This window comes from Vanessa tameamea, chromosome 4 (genome assembly GCF_037043105.1).
Source record: "Vanessa tameamea isolate UH-Manoa-2023 chromosome 4, ilVanTame1 primary haplotype, whole genome shotgun sequence".
NCBI lineage: Eukaryota > Metazoa > Arthropoda > Insecta > Lepidoptera > Nymphalidae > Vanessa > Vanessa tameamea.
In genome coordinates, this window is record NC_087312.1 from 13,404,418 (window position 1) to 13,430,080 (window position 25,663).

Sequence of the window (25,663 nt, forward strand, 5' to 3'; positions counted from 1 at the left end):
CTAGCAAAGAGTATTTAATGGACGAGTAATATATTATTTTAAATATAAAGATAATGTAACATTCTTTATTTGAAATCTGGAACGAGACAACGCTGTTCAACCTCATCTGTCAAAACTGCTTAATGTTTCTAAAAAGGTTTTAAGATCCGACCCGACTTGTTATTGTTATTTATATTAAGACTGGCCGAATTGCTGGGACCCTTCGCACTTGGATTTTTAAAAAAATATAACAATTCGATGCGCAATTTGATTCTAATCATGATCGAGTGTAGGTCGATTTTCGAATGTTGTTTAAATTCAGTAATTTCTTGTATTAGTGAGGGTATGGAATGCAGAGGATTGCGCGACTCATGTGTAGGTACACGTTTTTTGTTTGTGTGCGAGAGAGACGGAATTCGAAATAAGGGTCGTTTATTCGTTTGCGAAGTGCACTAATGGGTGTTATAATATAAGGTTGCGTATATCTGTAACGAATGGTCGATTTTAATTGTAAAAAATATTCTAAATAGTTACGTACGATGCGTCATTGTTAACATTTAATTAAAAGTATTCTTTTCCTATTTATTCGGTACATAACATACATTTCTCAAGTGGATGAATCATCGAAATTCCCCGGTAATATATAGTTAAGGAAATCTTATTGTAATAAGATTAAAAACTTACTAAGATTCAAATACTTTACAAATACAGCCATATTTCTGATTTAATTTTTGTTTATTCTATTCTACATATTTAGTCATCGAAGACAATTATTTTTAGGGGCTTAAAGTTAAAATCGTTAGGTATTACGTAAACAAAGCCAAATCAATTAGTAACTCGTAAAATAATCAAATTGAAAGAACATATATTCCGGTATCCGAAAACTATATCAGAGGTCTAAAAAATAATGAGCAAACAAAAGAATACCCGCCAGACGTATAGCGGTTCTCGGAACAATTGTAATTTGCGCTTTAACCGTCTAATCCAGACCGCCGGCTATGTAGCACAATGGGTCACATTGAGAGCGGACGTCCTTGAAGATCTGCCATAACCAAAGTGCATGCGATACAATTTGAAAATTAATAGTCGCAAAAAAAAATACGAATTTAACGTTTGGTAATTTAATACGTGATGACTTTTACAGTTAAATGACAAGTGGAGAGATTTTATAGCAAATCCAGAGTGACTGGTTCGATTCTCAGGTCGGGCACAAAAAAATAAGTTTCTTTTTGTCATTAAATTCTCATTAGACAATAAATTGGTATAATTCAGAAGCACGTAAATTCGTTGGTGTTGCGCCTGAAGTTTTGCAGTATTTCCATGGTCGTGGTCGTGTGTCGTATAAGAATGAGGAAAAAGAAAGTGCACTCATCTTTGTTGAGAATGACTGTCAATATGGAAATCAATCAGGAGAACGAAATAGTAGAAATTTCGGGTACGAATATTTTAAATAAACTGACATATTCCTTGTATTAGGAAGTAAACGAACGAATAATTAATGTAACTTAATAAGAATAAAGTTAAATAAATTATTAAATTTACTTGATTAATTTTATCATAATTGCATTGATGGCAAATAAGGCAATGCAAGTTTTTAAAAGTTTTTCTAGTGTCAGCTGAGTGATTTCAGAAGAAGTATAAAGTGGTAAACGGAAGTCTAGATAAGAGACAAGCGCATTCATCTTTAATTTAGTCGTATTACAGACGGATTAATAATAATTGCTCTATTTCAAATGTTTTTAAATTATAATATTATTTACAATTCATTACATACATATTGGAATTTAATGATGATTATTACTTATAAGAATTGTCACTTTACGCGCCAAAATCAACTGTACATAGATAGCAAAGAACAAAATGATTCAACCAAAAAGTTCGCATCAAAAATATAAAACTTATTTAAATATAATAAGTCGTCAATTATGTATTGTAAATAATTCGCGCTCAACCGTGTAATCCAGATCGCTCGCTCTGTAGTACAATGGGTCACTTTGAGAGCGGTCGTCCTTGACGCGGGATGGCCTGCGTAGCCTATATCTGTTGATGCAAAATGTTCTAACTCAGACATTCATATTTTAAGTTTTTTTTTATTTATGTGGCCTATTTGCGCGTCCTCCTGCAATATATACAATAAAAAAATATATAAATAAATGTGTTAATTCTGATTATTATTATTTTAGATATATTTCGGCTTAAGTTATTTGATTTGTGTGTATTAATTTATTTAAAAGAGCAAGCATCCCAAATGAGCTACCTGATAGCAAGTAGTCACCAACGCCTATAGACATTACCACCAATAATACTATATTTCCCTTATATGTTGTATTTATCCCCTTGTCGGCCTGTAATTAAACTGAGTCATAAAAATAAATATGAAAATATTTTCTGCAACTTAATAGTTTTCACACAAACCTTTGTTTTCGTGCATATACTCGTATATTATAATGTCTAAGTAACCAGTAGTGATAGTGATATTAACTACGTTTTAATTTCACTCGAAATTTTAAATATTACTGAAATACAAAATGACATATGTTAATTTTGAATAAATTAGATTTCCAATGATAAAGAATTATTAAAATCGGTTCAGTAGTTTCAGACTTTATTGATTACAAACAAACGAATGTTTCCTCTTCATATCCTACTAGTTGTCGCCCGCGGCTTTGCTCGCGTTTAAGGAGTTGGTTGTCATGTGCTAGGCAAAAAAGTAGCCTATGTCCTTCCTTGAAGTTCAAATTTGCTTTGTACCAAATTTCGTCAAATTCGGTTCATTGGTTTGCCAGTGAAAGAGCGACAGACAGACAGACAGAGTTACTTTCACATTTATAATATTAGTATAGATATAGCTAGAAACCGTACATTTCTCCGGAATAAGAAGTAACCTACGTCATTCCCCCCAGCCGTTTCGATTTTGATTGAGTAAACATCCATTAATCCAAACTTTCACATTTATTATAGCAGTACGATTATGTTCTTTTTTTAGATGAATCGATTTTGTCCAGACGAAGTCTGCGTCACCAATGCAGTTGAAAAGAGTCCATTATATTTTCGGCAATACAGTTTTACCCTGATCGATGCTCTACATTTCTATGCCGTATATAGAAGGATTTAGGTCACTTTATAAGAATAGAAATAACCTTTGAAATGCTGCTATTACAAGAATAGCTCGATAATATTTTTAGGAATAATTTCGGGGATAATCTATACCTTAATAGTCATTTATAGTATAAGTAAATTAGCAAATTTAAATATATCACTGGCTGTCAACAGCGGCGTCGCTCGCGTTCAGTCCGTGGAAGAGCAACAGACAAACAGATGCGACAGAGTTACTGTCGCAATTATAACATTAGTATAAATTAAGTAAAGAACAAATAAACTAACTATATTTTAATTACGGTCTTTAACTTTTATTAAATAGTTTTCTTGTATTGTTTAACTCGAATTAGTTTCATGGTGTAAAATTTACTTTTTATATGATATATGTCATTAATATTTTTTTTCCAGTTATAAAATTATTTATTTACATAAGTATTATTAACATTAAGGCCTTAACTATATATAAATAAAAATTAAAAAGAGTTACTGTATGTAATTATATAATAATGAGTATATAAGTAGATGTTTATTAGTGTATTAAAAAAGCTTACATTAAAAATTACATGTTTTTCATTTTTCTGGTTATACCTCTTTGTCCGGAGATCGTATCCCGTAACCTCTGCAGTTAGCTGCACTGTACGTTTCGTTAATATTTCTAATTTCGTTTACAATGTAGATTAAATTAAATTAGAGCCTCACTTCAAATTTTATTTGTAGGGACGCTATCATTATCTTTACTAACTATTAATATCTTTGTCATAAAAGGTGATTATACAATTAACAGATCTATTTTATTGTCCATTTAGCTCTTTTAGAAAAAAGTATGGTAAAATTAAAGGAAAATAATAATGTTAGCTAAATCAGAAAAAAACATGTACACTACTATAGAACTTCAATACATTCTGAAGCATCACACTCAAGATGCTCTGCCATTTACAAGTTAGTGAGTAAGTGTCTAAGTGTCTACGTGACGAAACTTTAATTATATCAAGCCTTACGTTACGCGTTTATAGAATTAGACCTTTAACAGTTTGGGCTGAATAAATAAATAAAAAAAAACAGTTGAAATCATAAATTAATTTTTCGTGCCTTATATTTTTAATACCAATTGACTGAGACCGATTTTTGATTTTATAATAATTTTAAAGAATTCAAAAATAAAAAGTTCTTATTTGCAATTGGAACGCGTGAAACAAAATCCCCTTATAGGTTTTAGGCTTACGACATATAGTTTTATAGTTTTCCATTCTTTTATACTCTGTGGCACAATTTTAGAAGGTTGTAAACATTTTAATGGGGTAAGTTTTACGATTGACGGCGAGGGCGGGTTGGGGGACAGGGGCTTCAAGTATTTCGAAGGCGTTTTACTCGTTTAATGATCGAAACTTTACTGGTTTTAAATGTAATCGGTATTTTTGATGATACCTTTACAATTATGTTCAAAATAATGACATGTAGTCTAATTAACTGAGTGAGTGTTAGACGAACGACGAAAATTATTCTCATAAGATTTATTTTTTCTAATTACGTACGTACTATTTTAGTAATAAATATCAAATAATACTATGAATACCTATATTATTAAAAGGATTTATGTTAAATAAATAAAAAAAACTTTCAATTATTATTTGAAAATGAATAGTAATATTTATTACACAAAATTGAATTAATATCGTTTGAAGTAGATTATGTCAGTTACTTTGCAGATTCTACTTAAAGCACAAAATATAAATATTTATAATAGACCCATAAATTTTATCAATAGTCGTTTAACGAATTCTAAGACAAAGGAATAATTTATCGTACAATGATGTATGTAAAGCTACTACAATCAGGCGGCGCGCAAAAAATGATTTATCTATATAGTGTGCACCTGCCTTTGCGCTTCGACATGTGCCGATTTTATGAGGCTTCGTTAATAACGCTTGCACACATGCGGTCCGATTTTTGTGCAAATAACACGAACTTATTCTTCTAGGGTTCCGTAGAAAACGATATTTTTATATCCGCCTCTCCGCTCAACGATCAGTCCGTCTTATCATTCAATGTCCATATAATTACTACATAGAAAAAATATATCATAAAAAAACATTGCAATATTATGTAAATAAATGTCTATGTTGTTATTTATGTAGACTTGTTGTTGTTGTTGTTGTTGTTGTTGTTGTTTTGGTAGACTGACATATGGACGATCTGATGGTAACTATCATCACATTGGTACTGTAAGGAATATTAAACATCTCTAACATCTGATAATGCGCCACAAACCTAGCGAACTAAGATGTCATGTTCATTGTACCGGTAGCTTTACTGGCTCACTTACCAGTTAAACTGGAATACAACAATAATAATACCATTGCTGTTTGGTGATAAAATATATGAAGAATCGGTGGTAAGTTTCATAATTTATCACCGACAGCAATTAAATCAAACAATTTTGACGGAACTTCTATCTGAGTATAATATAAATGCAACGAATAAGACATTCCTAACAGAGCCGAGGCTACAAATAACGTACATAAGTTCTTACATTCGATAAGTAACAAAAACAGAACGTGTATTCCTAATATCTTTGGTGCCACTTTTATTATCTCATTATATGTAATAAAACGATCTGATAATCAAATTATATCGTGAAATTCAACGCAGTAAAGTAATTTATACTATTATCGAAGATATATTTAGATAATACGTCTTATTGTATCCAGTTTTAATTAAAATATAACTTAGAACATTTTTAGTTGTAATTATAAAGATGATATGTTTTATTCTCAATTGTGACGAATAGTTGGGAGACTATGTATGTACGTAATTGGAACAAATCATCTAGACGATAATCATTTTATTTTTTTATGTATTTTTCTATCACTATGTTCATATATAACACATATATGACCAATTTATATTTAATTTTTTTTATTGTACATAGTAATAAAAATATATATTTGGGATATCCGGGACTTATATAATTGAATAAGGAAATAAAAGGTATTAAAAGATTAATTATTCAAAAATCGAACAGTTTTCAAATTAGAACACATTTTAAAAATCTCATATAAATATGAACAATGGTTAAAAAAATACTTGAATACTATTGAAATATCTTAAAATACGGATTTATACTTTTTTGTATTTTCGAAAAGATAACTTTGAAAGAATTACACTTAAAAATAGAAATAGTCCCCAGATAATTAATTTGATTTTTTTTTTCAAAAAAATATCTCTTTAAAAACGATCAAGTAAATGAAACACATTGAAATCTCTGAAAAACAATGCTCCGCGCCGTTTCCGGCGGCACAGTTTCATACTGAAAGCGTCGGATACGAGAATCTGGGTCGACGTCGAGCCTTGCCATTAACACCTGGATTTAAAAAAATAATTGCATTTCGAAATTCAAAAATCACTATTAATTATATTTTCTCTTATAACTAGACGAATAGTACTTTATTGATTTTATACAGACGCAATATGTCACTATTCCTTCTTAGGTATATCTTGTAGAGTTAATCAAAGTTGTGAAATAAATCAAGCTGGACTTTGAAATATTTCAGTTACATAGAATATTTTGTTTTTTTTTAAACTAGGAACAAAGGTGAAGATGATTTGAGTTTTTGGATATTAGAAATTCATAAGGAGGTATATACATATAAATCCTGACGTACTATTCAAGTACTAATTTCTCAAGTGATAATTTTGAAATTTTGCATACAAATTGTCAGAAAAGTTCATATATTTAAAATAGTTTGTTTGCTTAGGAATGACCTAAGATTTATTTTAATTCTATTTCATATATTATCTTTTTTCTACAGGCAACCTATTCTATAGTTAGTGTTGTCGCGAAATCCGATTGTCGATATCAACGCGACCTTGGTTATTACCGTGAATCGGAATGTACGTCAAAACGCGTGCAATTGAAACCTTCCACGGAATTATTATCGTATCGAATGTGATCGTTGAAGATAATTGTTTTTTTATGCAAGTTGATTCTCGATAACGATGGTTATGCGGATGAATTATTTGTGGTTTTTTGTTTAGTGATCTATGAAACATTGTCGGTTCTCGGTACGTTCGTGAACTAGACGAGCGAAATATGATAGATTGATTTCATTTAACTCATTATTTTACTCATAGTATAGTAACATTTTACTCATAGTAAAACGAATTCGACTGTTTGTTTATGAGTGTATAAACATTTTGTTTATAATGTATTTATTTAATAATATAAACGTGAACACTCTTGTTCACGTTTGATAGGTTTAATGAAAAGTAACATCATGTTCTGAAATTCAATATTGCTTTCAATGACAATAAAAAGAAAATTGTCTCTAGTCGCTTTTTGGGATTTTAACAATGTAATAACGTCGATATCGATAAAAGTAAGGTTACGTGCCTGTCAGACAAAACATTTTTAAATACTGTTTTTTAAAAAGAAACACCAGTTGTTTAATGCCATCTGTCTTTTTTATTTTCAATATATCGTCGAAAGTCTAAATCGAAGTAAAAGTCGAAAATATCGATGCAGTTTCTAGTACCGAGACGTCACTATAATGTAAGCCATTTCAGCAATGGCGTGTCCGTGCAAACGAATCCAAGGAACGGGGTTGGGGCGCGGGGGACGCGGGCGTGCCCTTCGCCGGGTCACCTTGCGCAGGTACATGCGCGTGCGTCTATTGTGCAACCTGACACTCAATATAAACCCATAACAACACCACCATCACTCACCCTACCGCCTTGACATTAAGGATCATTTTATAAACGAATGCCGATACTATACGTTATTCTAACGAGTTTGAATTTTTTGAGAACCAATTGCATTTTATAGTTGAGCGTGACAGGATAATTTAAGAAGGGAAGAGTCGACTTTTTGCCATTCCCAAACTGTCTTACTCGTAAGATTCGTTTTTTGTCGGCGTGTTTTTTGCGATGCTTTGTATAGCGAGTAATTATCACTGACGTTTAATAGTAATAAAAGCAATTGTTTATAATGTTAAATATTCGTTCCTAGTAGATAATTGCGATCGCCACTTTTTTGTTCGTCGGCGTGTAATGGATCTTTTTGTTAGTTTGTACGCGCTGATTATTCACGTCTAGTGTGTAATTATACGTTCGAATGATCTTCCGCTCTGTCGATCGTAAAATATTCTCATAACTATAAAGTACAGGTTGCGAGGCTTTTTGTTTTGTTATTTATAGTTTTTGTACTGTTTCAGACATTGATAATTAACAAAAAAAAATTAAATGCTATTATGTTTATATTTTGCTTAAATACTTATATAAATATTTACACTAAAGCTTATATAAGCTGTACACTCGATCACTAAATCATTTAAAAGGTCAGCGAATTAAAATAGTCTTAATATGTAATTAATGGTGACTGCCTTGTTGGTCTATCTATAAGGCTGCAGATCTCGAAATCCTGGGATTAAATCTCGGCCCATTAAAGAGTTATAAAGTTTATCTATCGAGAAAATCTCATTAGCAGTCCGCAGTCTAGCAATTGACAGTCTTTCCAAATCCGTTTATAGCAAAACACGTAAAACTGTAGATCCTGCGCCTGGACTCTTTCATGTCTGCTGTGATATGAGAGTGAGGGATTGGGCAGTGCATTGCGAACACACATCTATACACTATATTTTGTGCGGCGCTGTCTAGTATGTCCGTGGAATGTCCGCGGTGATATAGAATAAAACTTTAAGGAAAGAACCGATCGTTTTTAATGATAATATTTTAAACATTCGATGATTGAAAGTACTTTAAATGAGCAATGGTTAATTTATCATTGTTCTACGTTATTACTTATACATAAGTCATACGTGCTTAAGCACTTGCAAGTGAAAGGAAATTGCTTCTCGAACTAAATGCCTACGTGCGAGCTGTACATAATGATATTACTAACCATTTTCCTCATACGTCCAATACATTATTGAACAACCTCAATACTAACGAAAGCTTAAGGAAAAAATACTATTTATAAATTTATAATTTCTATTCGATTTCTGTATCGATATTTTTTACAGTTTTCAGGGTCAACCCTAACGATATAAAAAATCTATCGAAAATTGTTAATTAATTCTCTGTTTAAAAACAGAAAGTTTATCTCTCCGTGCCAATATTTTGTTTCCTAGTGTAGTAGACAAAAGAAAAATGAAATAACGAAACAATTTTAGTTAGCTTTAGGCCTGTATTATAACACTTGCTATGCTTACATAAGAACTTTTCTATTATTTAAACAATAATAATTAATATCAAAACTATCGATAACAAAAGACGAAAATTTGATCGATATGAATAAGAAATTAAAAGGGTACGTCACATTTTTATTTATATTTTCCTTTTTCTTTAATAAATCAATTAAAGCAGGACAGTTGTCTTTTGTTTCACAGGAGTCCTCGCCCACCTTGACGCTTATATCGTCTAAGGTAAGTCAACCAAAATTAATCGCGATAACCATTAACACATCGCCAATTTGAATTATCGATTATAACAATTAGAATCGAATTTGAATCGATCGATTTTTTATTTGAAGAGTTCTTTATTTAAATCGATTCGCGTTAAAAAATATATTTTTTAATCAATTCATTATCAACGTAAAAATTCTTTTTTAACATAGAAATGATGATTATTGATAAAAATTAATAACGCTATTATCATATAAATGAAATTCATCGCTTACTCAATACTCCTGTGAAACAAATGAATGTTATGAATAAATCTACAATTATTCGTTTTTATACAATTAATATGATTTCAGTGTTAGCTTTTGCTAGTTTTTAGAAATAATAAATATACATGTATATTATAATATTGCATATTATTGATTGCCAGTTTGGTTATAATTTTTGCCTTACGTTGTGTTTTTTTTTGGTGACTCGTCATCTTAAGCAGTATATGACTAAAAGTATGAATTTATACGTCGTTTTACAAGTCCTGTATAAAAACCTGCGAATTCAAGTGAAACGAAAGCTACGGCGATGCTCTTTTTCTGTAATGTTATAGCTACACTTGTTAACATGCTACTTTGCAATGGCGTAGATGTGGCCCCAGCTTTCTGATGTCGCGTTTGCTAACATAAATATAATTAGTTAATATGTTAAAGATAATATCAAGATTAATTAAGAATAATGATAATGGCATACTCACGACACAATGATAAAACGCCGGCTTTCTATGTTAACGGCGAGTCTATGCTAAGGTATTTTCAAAGAATAAATTTTACATATCAATCTCCATATGCTCAAAATGATTTTTATCGGCTCAATTCATTTGCAATGAAAAAAAATACGATCATATTATTGATAAATATATAAAATGAATGCTTGTATTTTGTCTCATTGTATATATTGAATCTATACTTAGTATAGAATTGACTACCTTGGTCTATGGCCGAAGATCGAGGTACTGGGTTCAAACAGGTAGAGTCGATTGAAAAATTATTGGGTTTTTATATAGAATAAATTCTCGGTAACAGCCCGGAGTCTGAAAGCTAGAAGTGTGTACACTCCCGTGCGTCGCAAAGCACTCTTCTCCTCCTAACGTCCTGCGCCTGATCTCTTTCCGGTTGCGAGGGAATAGAGATTGCACCTGTGTTTGCGTAAACGCTTATGCAATATAATATTTCCTGCGTAGTTGGTTTGCTTCTCTTGAGATGAGAAATCGGTCTGGACGACATCATCATACATGGTACCAATGTATAACAGGTGGCGGGTTACACGCTAAGAAATAATTTTGCGACTACTTTATTATAATATATAATCTTAAACTTAGCCAACAATCGCTATAAGCTATGGTTGGCTGGTGTTTAATAAAATTTTACATAATTTTACGAAACGATCTAATTTATTAATTCATATTAAGGATTTGAGGTTGTTCGACATTATATGGTTGACTTTGTACTGTTAGTTGAAACAATCTTCAACAGAATATAGTAACGACATCGTAACGGTATTAACGAGTGTTAATTTCACCTTCGGACATCTCGTCAAAATTCTAAATTTCATCCGCACCACCTAGATGTCCGAAAATCCACAACAGCGCGATTTTTAAGGCATTTTCTGACTCGCACCACCACTCTGTGGAACCAGCTTTCGCCGGCTGTTTTTCCGAACCGATACGACTTGGGAACCTTCAAGAAAAGAGCGTACTTATTCCTTAAAGGCCGGCAACGCACCTGCAACCCCCCTGGTGTTGCAGATGTTCATGGGCGGTGGTAATCACTTTCCATCAGGTGAGCCTCCTGCTCGTTTGCCCCCTATAAAATAAAAAAAAATTAAAGGTATATTTTGCAGTCTAGTTTATATATATATATATATATACATATATATATATCGATATTTGGGGACTGAATTCTACCGTAAATTTAACAGTTTGAAGGGCGAGCGAGCAAGTTTTAATTTTTTATTACAAATGAACACGAATATAATTAGTATTACAGAGTAGGTATATAATGTTAATTTATAAATTAAAAACACAATTTAGAAAAAAACATTTACCGTAATAACATTTCTATAGATTTATTGTTATTAAGACAAGATAGTGTAAACGGACTCCAGCCGTCAACAGATTATTTGATTGGGTCAATTTATTTTAATTAAAACTGGTCGGTATAGGCTTCACGTGTGGAGGCTGCGGAATTATCGTGGGTGGTGTCTTATGACTTTTCTCCTGTGATATATTAGCCGGGGACTTAATTAGACGTAAAATAATTAATGAAATTACTTTATGACTAGAAACTGTATTTGTGTGAACCTGTTTCGGATATTTGATGTTCTTAGAGAGTTTAGTGCTTTATTAATGCGTTCGAAATATATTAGAATGATTGTCTTTTAATGTTCTACATGGTCGGAGATGTTTATTGGTTTTAATTGTAGTTAACCTTTTTTATAGTTCTAGTATAATTTATAATTATTCCATATTTACGAGAACAGAAATAAAAGTGCGGCCACATCTTTTATTATGGAACTTTAGTATCGTCCCAGCGTATTAATTATACGATTTTTCTAAAGTTTGCACAATATATTGTCATATTTTGTTAACTTAGCATATCTTTTTCTTCATTAGCAGATCGATTGATGTTAAATTTTACTTGTAAGCTATATTTTAAGACAAAACTCATTATAATTCACGTAATAATTCTCATTTTCACATACTTATTATTATAAAATTAGGGACCAGCCACATTTGTCCTGTTCTGGTGATCCGACGCTATGTTATAAAAACGCCCAGCCTCTTGGAATAAAATCTAATAGCAAATAATTAATTTACTCGATCATATTTTCACCAAAATTTCAGCTAAATCAGTTGGATACTGGTTCAAAATTTAGTTGCGATATTGGATCCACACAATATTTAGTAACTGATGTTGTTCTTATCAGGTGAAGATGTACAACAATTCATTTCCTATTCTAGTAAATGTAAATCATTAGTAATAACAATCAATGCAATATAATTATAAATCTGTATTTAGATTTGTCTTAATCCTAAGCCTATTAACTAATTACCATATATCTAAAGATAAATTTTTAAAAACCTAATTTTAAGTTTCTCTTTCGATCAAAATAACTAAATATATCATAGTATATACGATTACTGAGTCGTATTAAAAAATAAATAAATGTAAATTACTCGTGACCTCTTGTTTTATTACACGTTTGAGATTACGTCTGACCCAAACAAGTATTGACTTCACGAGATTCAAGAAATTAAGCGAAATCTAACGGTTATAAGCAGTAACGTCACATAAAAAACCGAATTCCAGAAATATGAATACCATTAAGCGTTATAGACAAATAATTTATTTAACGACTCAGAGGCCGTGAGACTTACTCATTACGATCTGAGTAATTCGACATCCGGCTACAATTGTGGGATGCAACGAAGTTCTTAGTCTCGTTTCATAAGATTTTTCGGTATTTATTAGTCATCATCGTATTGCTGGTACATATCGAACTGGAGTTGGTATTCTTTGATTTTCATACGGGATTCTTACATTTCAATGTGTATATGAGTGTTACATGTATGTGATAAAATATTTTTATTAATTTACCGATTCATAAATTCAACAAGTTTAAAAAAACGTTTTTAATAAATAATATTCATCACAAGACTTGTTGACTTCCAGGCAGGATGTATTATATAAATTTAATTGAACTGAGATAACTTTGTATTTCAATTGTGTGAAAATAGAACTACTAAGATTCTTGCCGGTTCTACACGGCTTACATTTAATACAGTTCAATACTTGAATATTTTGATTTTGATTGAAAATATGTATATACTATATTTCTTCTAGGTTGTTTATGCTAAATCCTATATGTAACCGGTGGTAGCTTTACATTCTAAAATAAGAAATCAAAGTGGTTGTAAGTTATTTAAATAAAGTACATTTCAATTTCGAAATACATATGAACCGAGATTGCCCATTGATCCGAAAACATTCTCAACCGAAGATTTCAGATTGAAATCTGGACTAACACCACCCCTGATTACATTTGCTTAAAATGTGTTAATAAGTCAGTTCGTTTTCGTTCATTAGACTGATGGTTAGAGCATCTACTAATTACTTGCATGACGATGCAAGTTACGAATCGAATAAAGATGGCGTATCAACATCGTGATTATTGATATTTAATGTCTGACAAACTATCATAGTTAGTCACACACCCATAGATACACACACATACATATTTTTACACATAGTAAAAATATCATTAATAGAGACTTAGTTGTTTTTGCACTATATTAAGACTTAATATATATATATATATATATATATATATATATATATATATATTTAATGTCTTACTTATTACTCACGCATTGATATACATTTGAATGTATAATACTAATAAAGATAATGAGTCAGGAGGCGACGGTGCGCACCGGATGCGTTGAGACTCGCGCATGCCGCTGTCGAAACTTAAAAAGATTCAGACAGGGCTAAATAATTATTAAACAAATCTAAGTTTGTATTCGAAATAGGATTTTTTTACTTTTTTAATAATATAATACTTCTCAATCATACTCCGTCAGCGCTAAGACAGTCAAATGTGTCGTGGAACATAATTTTTTGTTTACAAACTTTTAAAGAGTACAAAGAGGTACAAGAGACTGTTTACTCTAAATTATTAGACGTTTATGAATTATATAATTTTATTGAGTATAGGTATTTCATATTCATATAAGATTTTAGGTTACAAATGGTGACTGATGAGTCAAATTTTCTGCTCGGTAGAAACTTCTGTCCGAAACGATGGTAGCTTATTTAATGCAATATATATTAATGTAACATGACGATTCAAAAGTGCAGGAGTCTATTAGAATAACGAAAATTTTGATTTGATTTGACATAACTAAATAATTTTTCTCAATTAAATATGGTATGACGGTGAATCCCCCACTAAAAACTTTTCCTCGACATGTCTTGTCTATAAATCATTAACTCTTTAACCACTAAACCAAATCACACAACAAAGTACCAGAGAAGTGTCTCCAATACTAGAAATAGCCGGTGCACTATCTCGGTGTGGAGGGGGCACGCTTCCGTTGCTAGCACGTGGCATGCGTTTTTTTTATTACCATTACTAAATTTGTATTCGTATAAGATGACTTTCGTTAAGAGCTGCTATTTGCGGTTTTTCATACTTTATCTTGTACATCTATGAGTATGTGACTTACTGGGACAATAATAAAAAAAGCAATGTCATTTGCAATTATTAGTATTCGTTTTAATGAGCTTCTAAACTGATGCAATCGAATGCAGTTACTGCTTTCCCCTACTTTCCGTTTGCATACGGTAAAGAGAACGTTTTTGGGCAATGGTATACGCATATATAATAAGATACCGGGAAATGTAACCAATTTACCATTTACGAAATTTAAAAAGTTTATTAAGACTAAATTAATAAATAAGTCTTATTATTCATTAAAAGAGTACTTTTTAGAAAAAAACGCCTGGATTTAGGCTCGGGTTCCATCACAACATTGTAAAAAAACAGCATTGTAAATCTGTTTATTTGAAAAGAGCAACTATGCGAGTTTCGTGCCGTTTCTTCTCGCTGGAGGCTGCTTTCCGAAACGGTGGTAGTATTTTAATATTGACGATTCAAAAACGCTTCGCTGTGAATTTTACTTTAATAAACTTGATTTGATTTGATCAGTTGTGCTATTTGTATTTATTTTTAGGTAACACGGTGTACAAGCTTCGTCTAAGAAGTAACCACCTACTCATCACGTAGTCTACCGCCAAACAAAAATACTTAGTATTATTGTGTTCCGGTGTAAAGGGTGATCGAGCCAGGTTACTACACGAGAGATGTAACATTGTTCCCAAAATTGGTTTACATTGACGGTGGTTAATAATTCTTACAGTGAACATGATAATTAGTGATGGTGACAAGTTGCCAGTCGTCTACCTATTTAAAAAAAAATCATAAAAGTTTGTAAAGTTAAAACTAGCAAAGTCATTAAATCTATTTCATAAAATTCATCCAGTCATATCCGCGTGTTCGTGTATTAATTAAAACGATAAAATTCAGCGTTTTATGATTGTTAGAAGCATAGTTCTATATTTTATGATCTGTGCTTGCTGAAAAACTATGAAAACACATTTCCGTTCCTTGCAAGATTGGTATTACAAACTAAAGTTTAGATTACTTAAGAAAAGTTCATTTTAAAACTTTGAGACTTATGTATTTATTTGGGTTATGTTGAAATATATCAATAGCCTGTCAAAACAGTCTTCAATTTGAATATATTTTAATACTGAACGCAAAGAGCTCATCTTCATTTTGCCGTTTAATATTCTTTCAAAATATTTTACACGGTAGGATTATAACGTCCTGTCAATAATCTTTGCCGGATTTTATGAAAGCTATCTATTGCATTTTATGTTTATATGTGTAACGGAGGAATGTGACGCACACATGCATATCGCATGACGATCATGGTATCAAATACCTTATCAATAAATTATTATTCCTCAGTACGAGATTAAGCAACGGTACCGCTATAATCTTTATGAATTCGAGAAACAGTCCGGTAAGTAAGCGGGCATATTTCACTGCGATGTGGCAATACCGTCACAACGAAAATAATACTAAACGAGTGTGGGTGGCTGCACTCGATTGCAAGAAATGCCGAAGGTATTCCTTGGACGAGGCATCCTGAACAGACATTATGTCACCCTTATTACAAAATTAATTTATACCTATTTCGATTTTTAATATAAAGTAATGTTATTTAGTATTATATAATCACATTTCGTTTATAGGACACCCAAAAACAAAACTTAAAAAAATATATATTTTCTATTTACATTTAACAATCGTTTATATAGTTCCGAAGTGACCGAATTAATTCTGTTCTGCTACAAGTTAGTATTTATTAGTTTAATACATAAGCCATGACATTGAAATGTATTAACGCTAATTTATACTTACAAATTTATGATATATAAAAACAGTAAACGCCTTATTTTAACTGACTATTATTACGACACGCAAAAAACGCTGTTGGTAAATCAACATGTATAATTATATATCGCTACAGATTGAATTATGAAATTATTTTGTCAGATGAATGAGATAAAAATAGCGTACAATTTTAATTGTATTAAATCCGATAAACATCAAATTCTAAACAAAAAGTCTCCTACATCGACATCAAATTGAAATTAAATTAATACCGCATCCATGGAACAGTGTCGCCCTATCTCTTCCTAACTGAATGCGATTTATATGTCTCAGTAAGTTTATCTTGGTTCTAAGATTATTCACGAGTCCGTTGAACGATATATTTACTCTTTTTACTTTTACCATTCCTTTTCACTCCAATAAAAGGTTCGGGTCATATTGCTTTGATTCGTATTTTTAGCGGAGCGCCCGTGTGCCCGCGGGTTAAGACTGGCATTAACGCGACTTGGGACGCTTCCACGAGACTAAGACGGAGAGAATTTACTTATGTTACCGTCGAAACTTTAAATAAATAGACCGCTTCTAATGAATGACGTAAGGTTGGAATCTTAGATGCGTTTCAAGTGACAGGGGTATGTAACGCTACTGGAGAATTCAGTGGCACTACATTGAATACAATATTACGTACTAGAAAAATAGATACTATTTTGTTTCAATTTAAAAAAATAGAACTAATTATAAATGATATGTTCCTTTGAAAAGATTTTATCCGGCGTAGTCAAGAAGGATCAATAGTTTATACATATTACAAAGTTGAGTGAAAATCAGAAAGTCTCCTTAATAAGAAAGCTGTATATTATAAGAAGGCATATAAATATTATAAATGTACAATGTTCGTACATAGTTTATAGTATGAACTTGGATAATGAGAGAAATAGCTCTTTAGCATTTTTTAAAAGTAAAAATAGGATTGCTAATGTCAATCGAGTGCAGTTTATCACTGGGTGCGTATTTTTTGGTCATTTTAAAGCTTAAGATTAATGATAACAACCCAAACACAACATTCTATACATCGCTAAAACGTCAACTTTGAAAACTAAGATGTTATGTCCCTTTTACCTGTCGTTATATTAAATACTAAGTATTGTTAAGTGTCGAACCGACACTTAACAATACTTAGTATTATTTTAGAATGACGTTAGAATATCTGATGACTGGATGATACCAAGTCACAAAGTCACAAAGTGTACAAACTGTGCATTTCAAAGGATCAGTGATACTTTCCGTGTTGAAAGTTTCAAAATATTGGTTTACAAATGAAATCAATCTTTACTTACAACTTTGTTTGATCGGAAACAACAAATAGCGTGCTGTGAGCGAAATAAATAAAATATAAATGTTACCGACGCGTTGGCGTTACATTGTTTATGGTAAAAGTTCTCAAGATCACGCGACGCCCAAAAGCTCGCACGATGGTATGAGTCTCGATTCATATTATGCTTTTTTTACAATTATATTGATATACAAATATAATATAACGAATTGTTATAGATAAAACTAAACCATAATATACAAATGTTATACAAATTATGTCTTTAAGGGGTATATATTTCTTACAGTGAACATATCATGAGCGGTGATCAATCGCCCGACTGCCTAATTATATTAATGAAAAAACTTAAGTTTCGTATGTTGAAACTTACTATACTTGGTGGCAGGGTTTGTGCAAACCCGCCTCAGTACATACCATCCACTCATCAGGTATTCTGCCGCCAAACGGCAATACTTAGTTTTCTTGTATTTGAAGGGAGAGTGAGCCAGTGTAACTTCAGGCACAAGGGACAGAACATGTTAGTGCCCAAGGTTGGTGGTGCATTGGCGATATAAGGAATGTCTACGGACAATGGTGACCACTTAACATCAGGTGCCCCATTTGCTGCCTACCTATTATATAAAAAAAGCTAAGTCATTATTTATTGTGCTGTAAGAAGTATAAACCATTCTTTACATTTGAGTTAAGCAAGCGCCAGCACCGCCAGGTCACCAGACCTCAGCCCAGCTCCTCGGAAAAGTCTTTCATATAGATTTTTATTATCTATTAGTTATTGATTTATGTGTCAGGTGTCATTTATTTTTCTTTAAAAAGTACGCCTAGTGCGAGTTGTACAAAATTACTCGTATAACTTCACGATCGCGTTTACGTAGATTTTACTTTGACTTGTGATTCTGATTTCTGTCACTAGAACGCGATTTTTTGATTCCATACTAATCGCAGTAAACGTCAACGCTACCGAATAAACAATAAAAACTACACTAGGCACACTGATGCTTTCATAGAAGTCTTTCAAGATAAACAATAAAATAAAATGATGTATATATATTTTATATACTCGATTGCATTTCTATAGAGGGTTTAGGAATCTAATACGTATTTATATAAATACGTAAGTATCTTATAATCATATTTTGGGGAGAGACCCTTCGTTTCCGAATGATATCACAATCATGATACTTGTTAACTGTTGGTCTACTCCATTTTCATGTTTTATTCGTTCATCTATGAATGATTACTGAGGTCAGTTGGTAATCGCTACCCATATAATTTATTGGTAATAGGCCTTTGTACGAGCTCTCCAAGATACGCTTCATTTGCTGATCAATTATTCAAACGCCAAACATCAATACTCGCTGTGTTTCTTTTATAAGACTAATAGAGCTAGTTTAAAATAAAAAACAAATATATTTTTTTTTAGTCAGGTGGAGGGGCCATTGAGCCAATTGATGATAAGTAGGCACACTGATAGACATTGGCGCCGTGAGAAATTTTAATTATTTCTTCCATCACCAATGCGCCAGCAACCTTGACAACTGAGATGTTATGTACCTAGTATCTGTAATTAAACTTGCTCACTCACCAACCGAGTGAACCAGTTTAACTACAGGCACAGTCAAATAGAATATGTGATGAGTGAGTGGTACCTACTTTTAGGGGCTTGAATACCTAGCCCACCCACCAAGCCTACCCACCACCTACCACCAAGTAAATCAAAATAAAAATATTCTTAATTCCTGTAGACTGAATTTGAATTTGAATCATATTACAGTATTGAATTAAATGAAATTCTCCCACTAGTTCGGAAAGTAAATTCTACCAAGAAGAACCGGCAAGAAATTCAACAGTTACTTTATCTACTATTTAAATTATACGCTTAAATAATATAACAATCGAGCCTCACTGACAACATAATACCTATTAAAGTACAAGTGTTGACTATGATATATAAATATAGAAATATAGCTAGAAATATACGGGTTTTCATTAACATATTTTCGATAGAAGCCCGAAAATTGACAGTGATGTTTTCACAAAAGTGCGTAGAGCTGATCTCGCGCCTCAACTTTTTTCTGTCACGGACTGCATTAAGAAAGTGAAGGAATACAAATATAATATGTCCCTCGTAGTGTTCTAGCGAGTAAGCGAAATTGGTCAAGAAGATATCATGGGCAATGACTTCAGATAGCTTGGGCTGCCACGCGGTTGTGATTTTTAAAAACAAATAAAATCAATACTAAATGGACCGGATAAAAAAAATCATTAATAGCTAGGATTCTGTTCTAGTTGATTGCTGCATTTTTCTAGAAATATCATTATATATCGAAATACTTATTCTAAGCAAGCATTTGCCCGCGTCTTAGGTTAGGTTAGATTAACCGTTAGGTTAATCTCCTATCCTTCATTGCTTTATACCAAATTTCATCAAAATCAGTTCAGTGCCGTGAAAGCGTAAAAGACAGAAAGACAAACAGACTCTCGCATTTATAATATTAAGTTGAGTTAAGTAGTTAAGTCTAACAATAATTATAACATAAATAATAAAAATAACAAATCAATCAAATTAAATAAGCCTAATTGTGTACTCTAGATTCTTACCAGAACATCAAACGATTCGAGTTCGAACCTAAGAATATAAAATCGCAAGGCAGTTGAGCGCTGTGCTATTGGAAAGCGATAAACAACTGCATTATCAAGTCTGAATTGAATCCTTAGTTTATATTATGGTTAGGATTACTCGCGCGCGTCGCCGAACATGTTATTTTCGCCCTGTAATCTACAGCCCTCGCGCTGAATCACGTCCCATAGACGAACTATTTTCAGAAACCTATTTCCATTTGTTTTAATTGTCTCCATTACATACCTTATATATTATATATTTTTGTGATAGAGTTAGAAATATCACACAATAACCGAGATGCTCAGTCTATAAAACGCATATTTTAATTGAAGAACACGGGTTTAGTTTTCAAATATTTAATTTATATTATTTCGTAATTGGTGTTGGGCAGAAAATATTGTTACCTCCATGACTCAGGTTAATTTTCACGTGTGAAACCATCAACCTATAGTGAGATAGCGAACTGGTTTGAGCTCCAAGCTTCTCCGTAACAGAAAGTATTATTTATAAAATATTTAAGAGCTGTTTGTTACTTTTTAACTTAGTTTACATTTATAGGGTGTTTGTGTACCCAATAACCAGTTTTTTAATCGCTCCACAACAATGCTCTTTAACTAGTATGGCTTCAATTGCATTTTTTTATTTACTTGTTGGCGCTTAAACTAACATTTCGATTTTTTAAGTTAAATTATTGGATGTAGAGATGAGATGTCGTCCGCGCAATTGTTTAAATGTGCTAAGTAATAAATGTATTTGGTATTCGTCGCTTTACCTCTTGCGGGGCTACTGGACGTTTAAGCCGTTGTCATAGTTTTGATACTTTATGTTACAAATATAGTTTTGTTTAAATAAATATTTCGCAAAAAATATTCATTCAAAAATTCAAAGACCCAGTGGGTAAAATGTAAATGTACTACACATTATTATTTTGAGCAAATAACCACATTTTTTTTTAAATATGGATAGCGAGACGGATTTGGCCCTCTGATGATAAGTGGTCACCACTACCCATAGACATTGGTGCTTTAAGAAACATTAAGCATTCTTTACATTGCCAATGCACCGCCAACTTTGGAATCTAACACATGACTATTATAACACTGGCTTACTCAATCAACACAACAATACGAAGTATCGCTGTTAGGCGGTAGAATATGTTTTGGGTTGTAAATATTCAGATAGGCTTCCATAAAGGCTTACCGCCAAGTAATTTATCCTTTATCTCACGATCAATTAAGAACAGTTTTAATATAAACAAAGAAACTAAAGTATTACGTTTCGAAATATCCGTAAACATTCGAGAGAAGTGTTGTCACAACGAACGTAAAAATAATACGTTGAGTAACAATCTCATCGAGTGACGTCAAATTATTTCCTCGTAAGAATTCAGCGAATTGTTACACACATGCGTCAACACCGGGGAAAGTGATTAAATAAATTATGTAGTTAGTTTTTGAATAGGCCAGCCTGTTTTTCAACCTAGGCGTTTTTTATAGCATAGATATGGGGATGGGCGAATGGGCCATATGATGGTGAGTGATCACTTCCCGTAGCCATAGTCGCCGTATGAAATTTTAAGCATTTTTTACGTAACCAATGCGTCACTGATCTTGAGAACTGACCCTGAGAGATATTAAGTCCCTTGTGCCCATAACTACTGGCTCACTTACCCTTCAAATCTCAACAGAATAATACTTTAACATGTACATATGTATTACTGTTTGGCAGTAGAATATACAGCCTGGCAAATAATAATAAAGTTGCTGGTTTAATCTTTCATTCTTCCCACCTCTTGTTATTCTTTTGCATATGTCATTTCACATACAGTTCATCCCACTTTTTCATATAATTACGAATGAATTATTTATATCACAGCACCCGACACTGCTTTAACGGAATGTCCGGTACTATTCAGACGAAATTTGAATCATAAGTACGTAATGATCAGTTTTATAAATATACTCTTTGGATGATTTTAAGCTGTAATTGTGTGTTATTGTGACAAATCTCACTTTTCACTTTCATTCAAGGGTGTCTCTCAATGTGTGTTCGTGATTGTTATTAGACACGTATTTGCAACTGCCTCGTAGATCTAGTTTACTACCAGACCGAAATCTCGATGCAACCGATAAGAAGAAGCAATTCAGTTTGCAATGTCATTTGCAATACAAAGTCATATCAATCAAATACACTTAAATTTATACAACAAATCCTGTCTGAAAGTCAATAAGTACAAAATCCACGCATTTTTATCATGTAAAATAAAAATAAACGCTTTAATAACATGTTTTTCGACGGCTCAGACGTTATCGCCATTATGATCGTAAACACGAGTAACGTTAATCAATAGTAATCTTTAACACCAGTGCGTGGTACGTGTTCGTGGTACGTGTAGGGGTACGTGAGGGGTACGTGAGGGGTACGTGAGGGGTACGCCGCGACGTCGGCGCCTCGCGTGTTGTGATAATTGCACGACTTAGTTCGACTGTGTTCGCCCTTTGTTACTTCAAATTGGTCGAGTGACTGGACGAACGGTTTAACAACATTAAGTGACTGGAATTATTGAAACGCTTAAGATTATCTATTTATTATTTTTTACTTAAAACTAAATAACCGGCTGCTATAACCCATAACGTTTACATAGAATAACAAGTTTCGCTGTCTTTGTCTTCCCTTATAAAGTATTTTATACATAACATTATACTTAATTGTACATGACTAAAAAATAAATAAAACATGGATACAGCCTAAATAAAAGTAGCTTGCAATTTTGGCGAGGTTATCGCTATATAGCGATCTCAAAAAAAACAGGACATTAAACACCACGTATAGCTTCAATATCTCACTTTATTTTATTAATAAATTAAAAATAATAATAATACTACCTATTCCACTAGAACGGCAGTAACTTGAACGTGTAAACGGATCTGGAGCAAGTGCGTGCAAGACTCAGTCCCACACCTGACAGACGAGAAATAAAATAGATAAGTCTCACCTTTTGACTCGTTTATTTACGCATTCTGATTTATTAACAAATATAAACCGTTCAAAAGTTTTTGGAGAGAACGTGTTCTAAATTTGAAATTGGTTTTAAAAACACTCCTGAAATGTGATTGGTAGAAATGACAGAAAAAAACACGTAGACTAATCAGCGGCTTAAATAAAAGCAATCTCTGCGTTGTCAAGATATCCTGAAGTAACGTGCATGTTTCAGAAGTATGTATAAAGTTCTCTGTGGCATACTGACTGGCTGAGTTTAAATTTCGTAGCTTGTTAATTAAAATTCCAAATCGGTTTTCTCACTAAAAAATTACAATTTTTGGGAGATTTATATTTCTACTATTAAATTTTCGTAATAAGTTATTGATTTATTTCGCATTTAAGATGACTTAGTCGTATTAAGCAAACTGTTTTGAATGGCATTGTTTTAAAGTTCTGTTTTGAATTAGACCCGAACATACTAACACGTTAAATCGTATAAACGCTGTTAATAATGAACTTCGACCAACACGTTACAATTAAGAATTATTATTCCTAAATCGTTCAGTATTCACTATCCATTATAAATTTTCTTTTACAGATAAACGATACTATAGGGCAGACCTAAATAATAAACCAACATTTTACCAAAATGACATACGACATATTCCAACATCTGTTAAAATTCTCTACTTTTATACTTTTAACCCAGATACAATATTCAACTAGAACTTGAAATAAAATAATTAACCATTACCATTAGTCGACTATAATTTAGAGAGTGAACCAAAATACCCTTAAGAACGATATATTTCATTGAGTTTTACATAGTTTATTAGGTTACATGCTAAACGTCCATAACATCTATCATTTACGGCAATTCAGTTTTAATGTGACTCATTCGATACAAGCAACACCCCAACCCAAACGTTACCGATTTGCTGATGTCTGGTAATTATTCAGAGGAAACAGTGAAATAACTTGTGTGGAGTCTACCTCGCGTGTTATAACTTCACGCGAACAGAAACTGTAAATGAATTATTGTACCATCGTAATACTGATCCTGTATTAAGTGTTTTTGTTATCTGTGCGTTTGATAAAACTGTGACTTGGTGTCGTCGGTGATGATGACCTAATTTGTCTCAACTGATACTGTTATCTCTTTCGCACATTAGAGGTAAAAATGATAGGAATTATTTTTGTTAAGACATTGCGTAGAACAACATCGGATATTAATACGAACACCTGCAATTATGTCGATGGTTATAATTGATATATTACATTAGTTTAAGGTATGTACGGTGTAATGTTACTGGCAGTTCGATCGCTTATTAAATATATATATATATATAGGCCATACTATGTTGATCTAGATAGTTACATATATAGCTCATCATACTAATCTATTCGATTGATTTCAAGTTGTGCTACGAATATGAGTATTATTATATAGAATCTGACTAGATAGTAATGGCAAAACGTCAAGCTGTCCTTTTAGAAGATATACCCAAGTTAAGTCAAGATTTTTACGTTATTTACTTTATGGTTGGTCGAGAGAGTATAAATAAACGGATTTATATTTATTTTATAATAAGGTTCACAATAATAGCACCTAATAAGACGTTACATGGGTAAAATTATCATATTAAAACAACATTTCGTGTATTTAAACCGCACTTTAAAACTATAAAGACGACCGCTCAATTCGACGAACATCGCTAACCTGTTGTTAATTTTTATTATCGCTATAAACGAAAGTACCACGCGTTCAGGCGTTTTACAGGCGCGTTGAATGTTGAGGAACACGCTATTACACCGAAGAGAAATATAAGTCATTAAATCGCTGAAAAATTGTTTTGCGAAGTAGCGGTGAGACATATTTTTTTTAATTTAATTGCCCTTTAATCAGGATAATATAGATATTTTTGATAATCATTGTATAGACACGAGGAGGAAAGGTAAACTAATAACATCTAGTTTCCGACTTAGCAAAGTCACTAAATACTTAAATACCAGTCTTTCGTACGGATCTTGATAAACAAGGCATATTAAACAATACAAGATTGTATTAAATATAAAAATTGTGGTCTTAGTAATTGTTGATTTCTAGGCAGGATATATAAAAATAAGGGTACTTTACTGACAAATTTTGTAATTTAAATGGTAGAAAATTATTGACGATATGTAGAGCTTGTTCCACTACGATAATATAGATTGGTACTAAAGTTAATCAATTCAGAAAAA

At 32.2% G+C, this 25,663-nt stretch overlaps 1 protein-coding gene across 18 annotated transcripts in view; it reads left to right on the plus strand.

The window, feature by feature from the left end:
* Nucleotides 1-25,663, plus strand: part of Ca-beta (Ca2+-channel-protein-beta-subunit) — a 158,655-nt gene that overhangs the window by 89,194 nt on the left and 43,798 nt on the right. Inside the window, exon 2 of one of the 18 annotated variants that reach the window (XM_064220679.1) lies at nucleotides 9,462-9,497. The exons of the other annotated variants lie outside the window; for them this stretch is intronic. The gene's annotated coding sequence lies outside the window, so the exon portion shown is untranslated. The remainder of the gene's footprint in view (nucleotides 1-9,461; nucleotides 9,498-25,663) is intronic. 18 annotated transcript variants of the gene reach the window in all.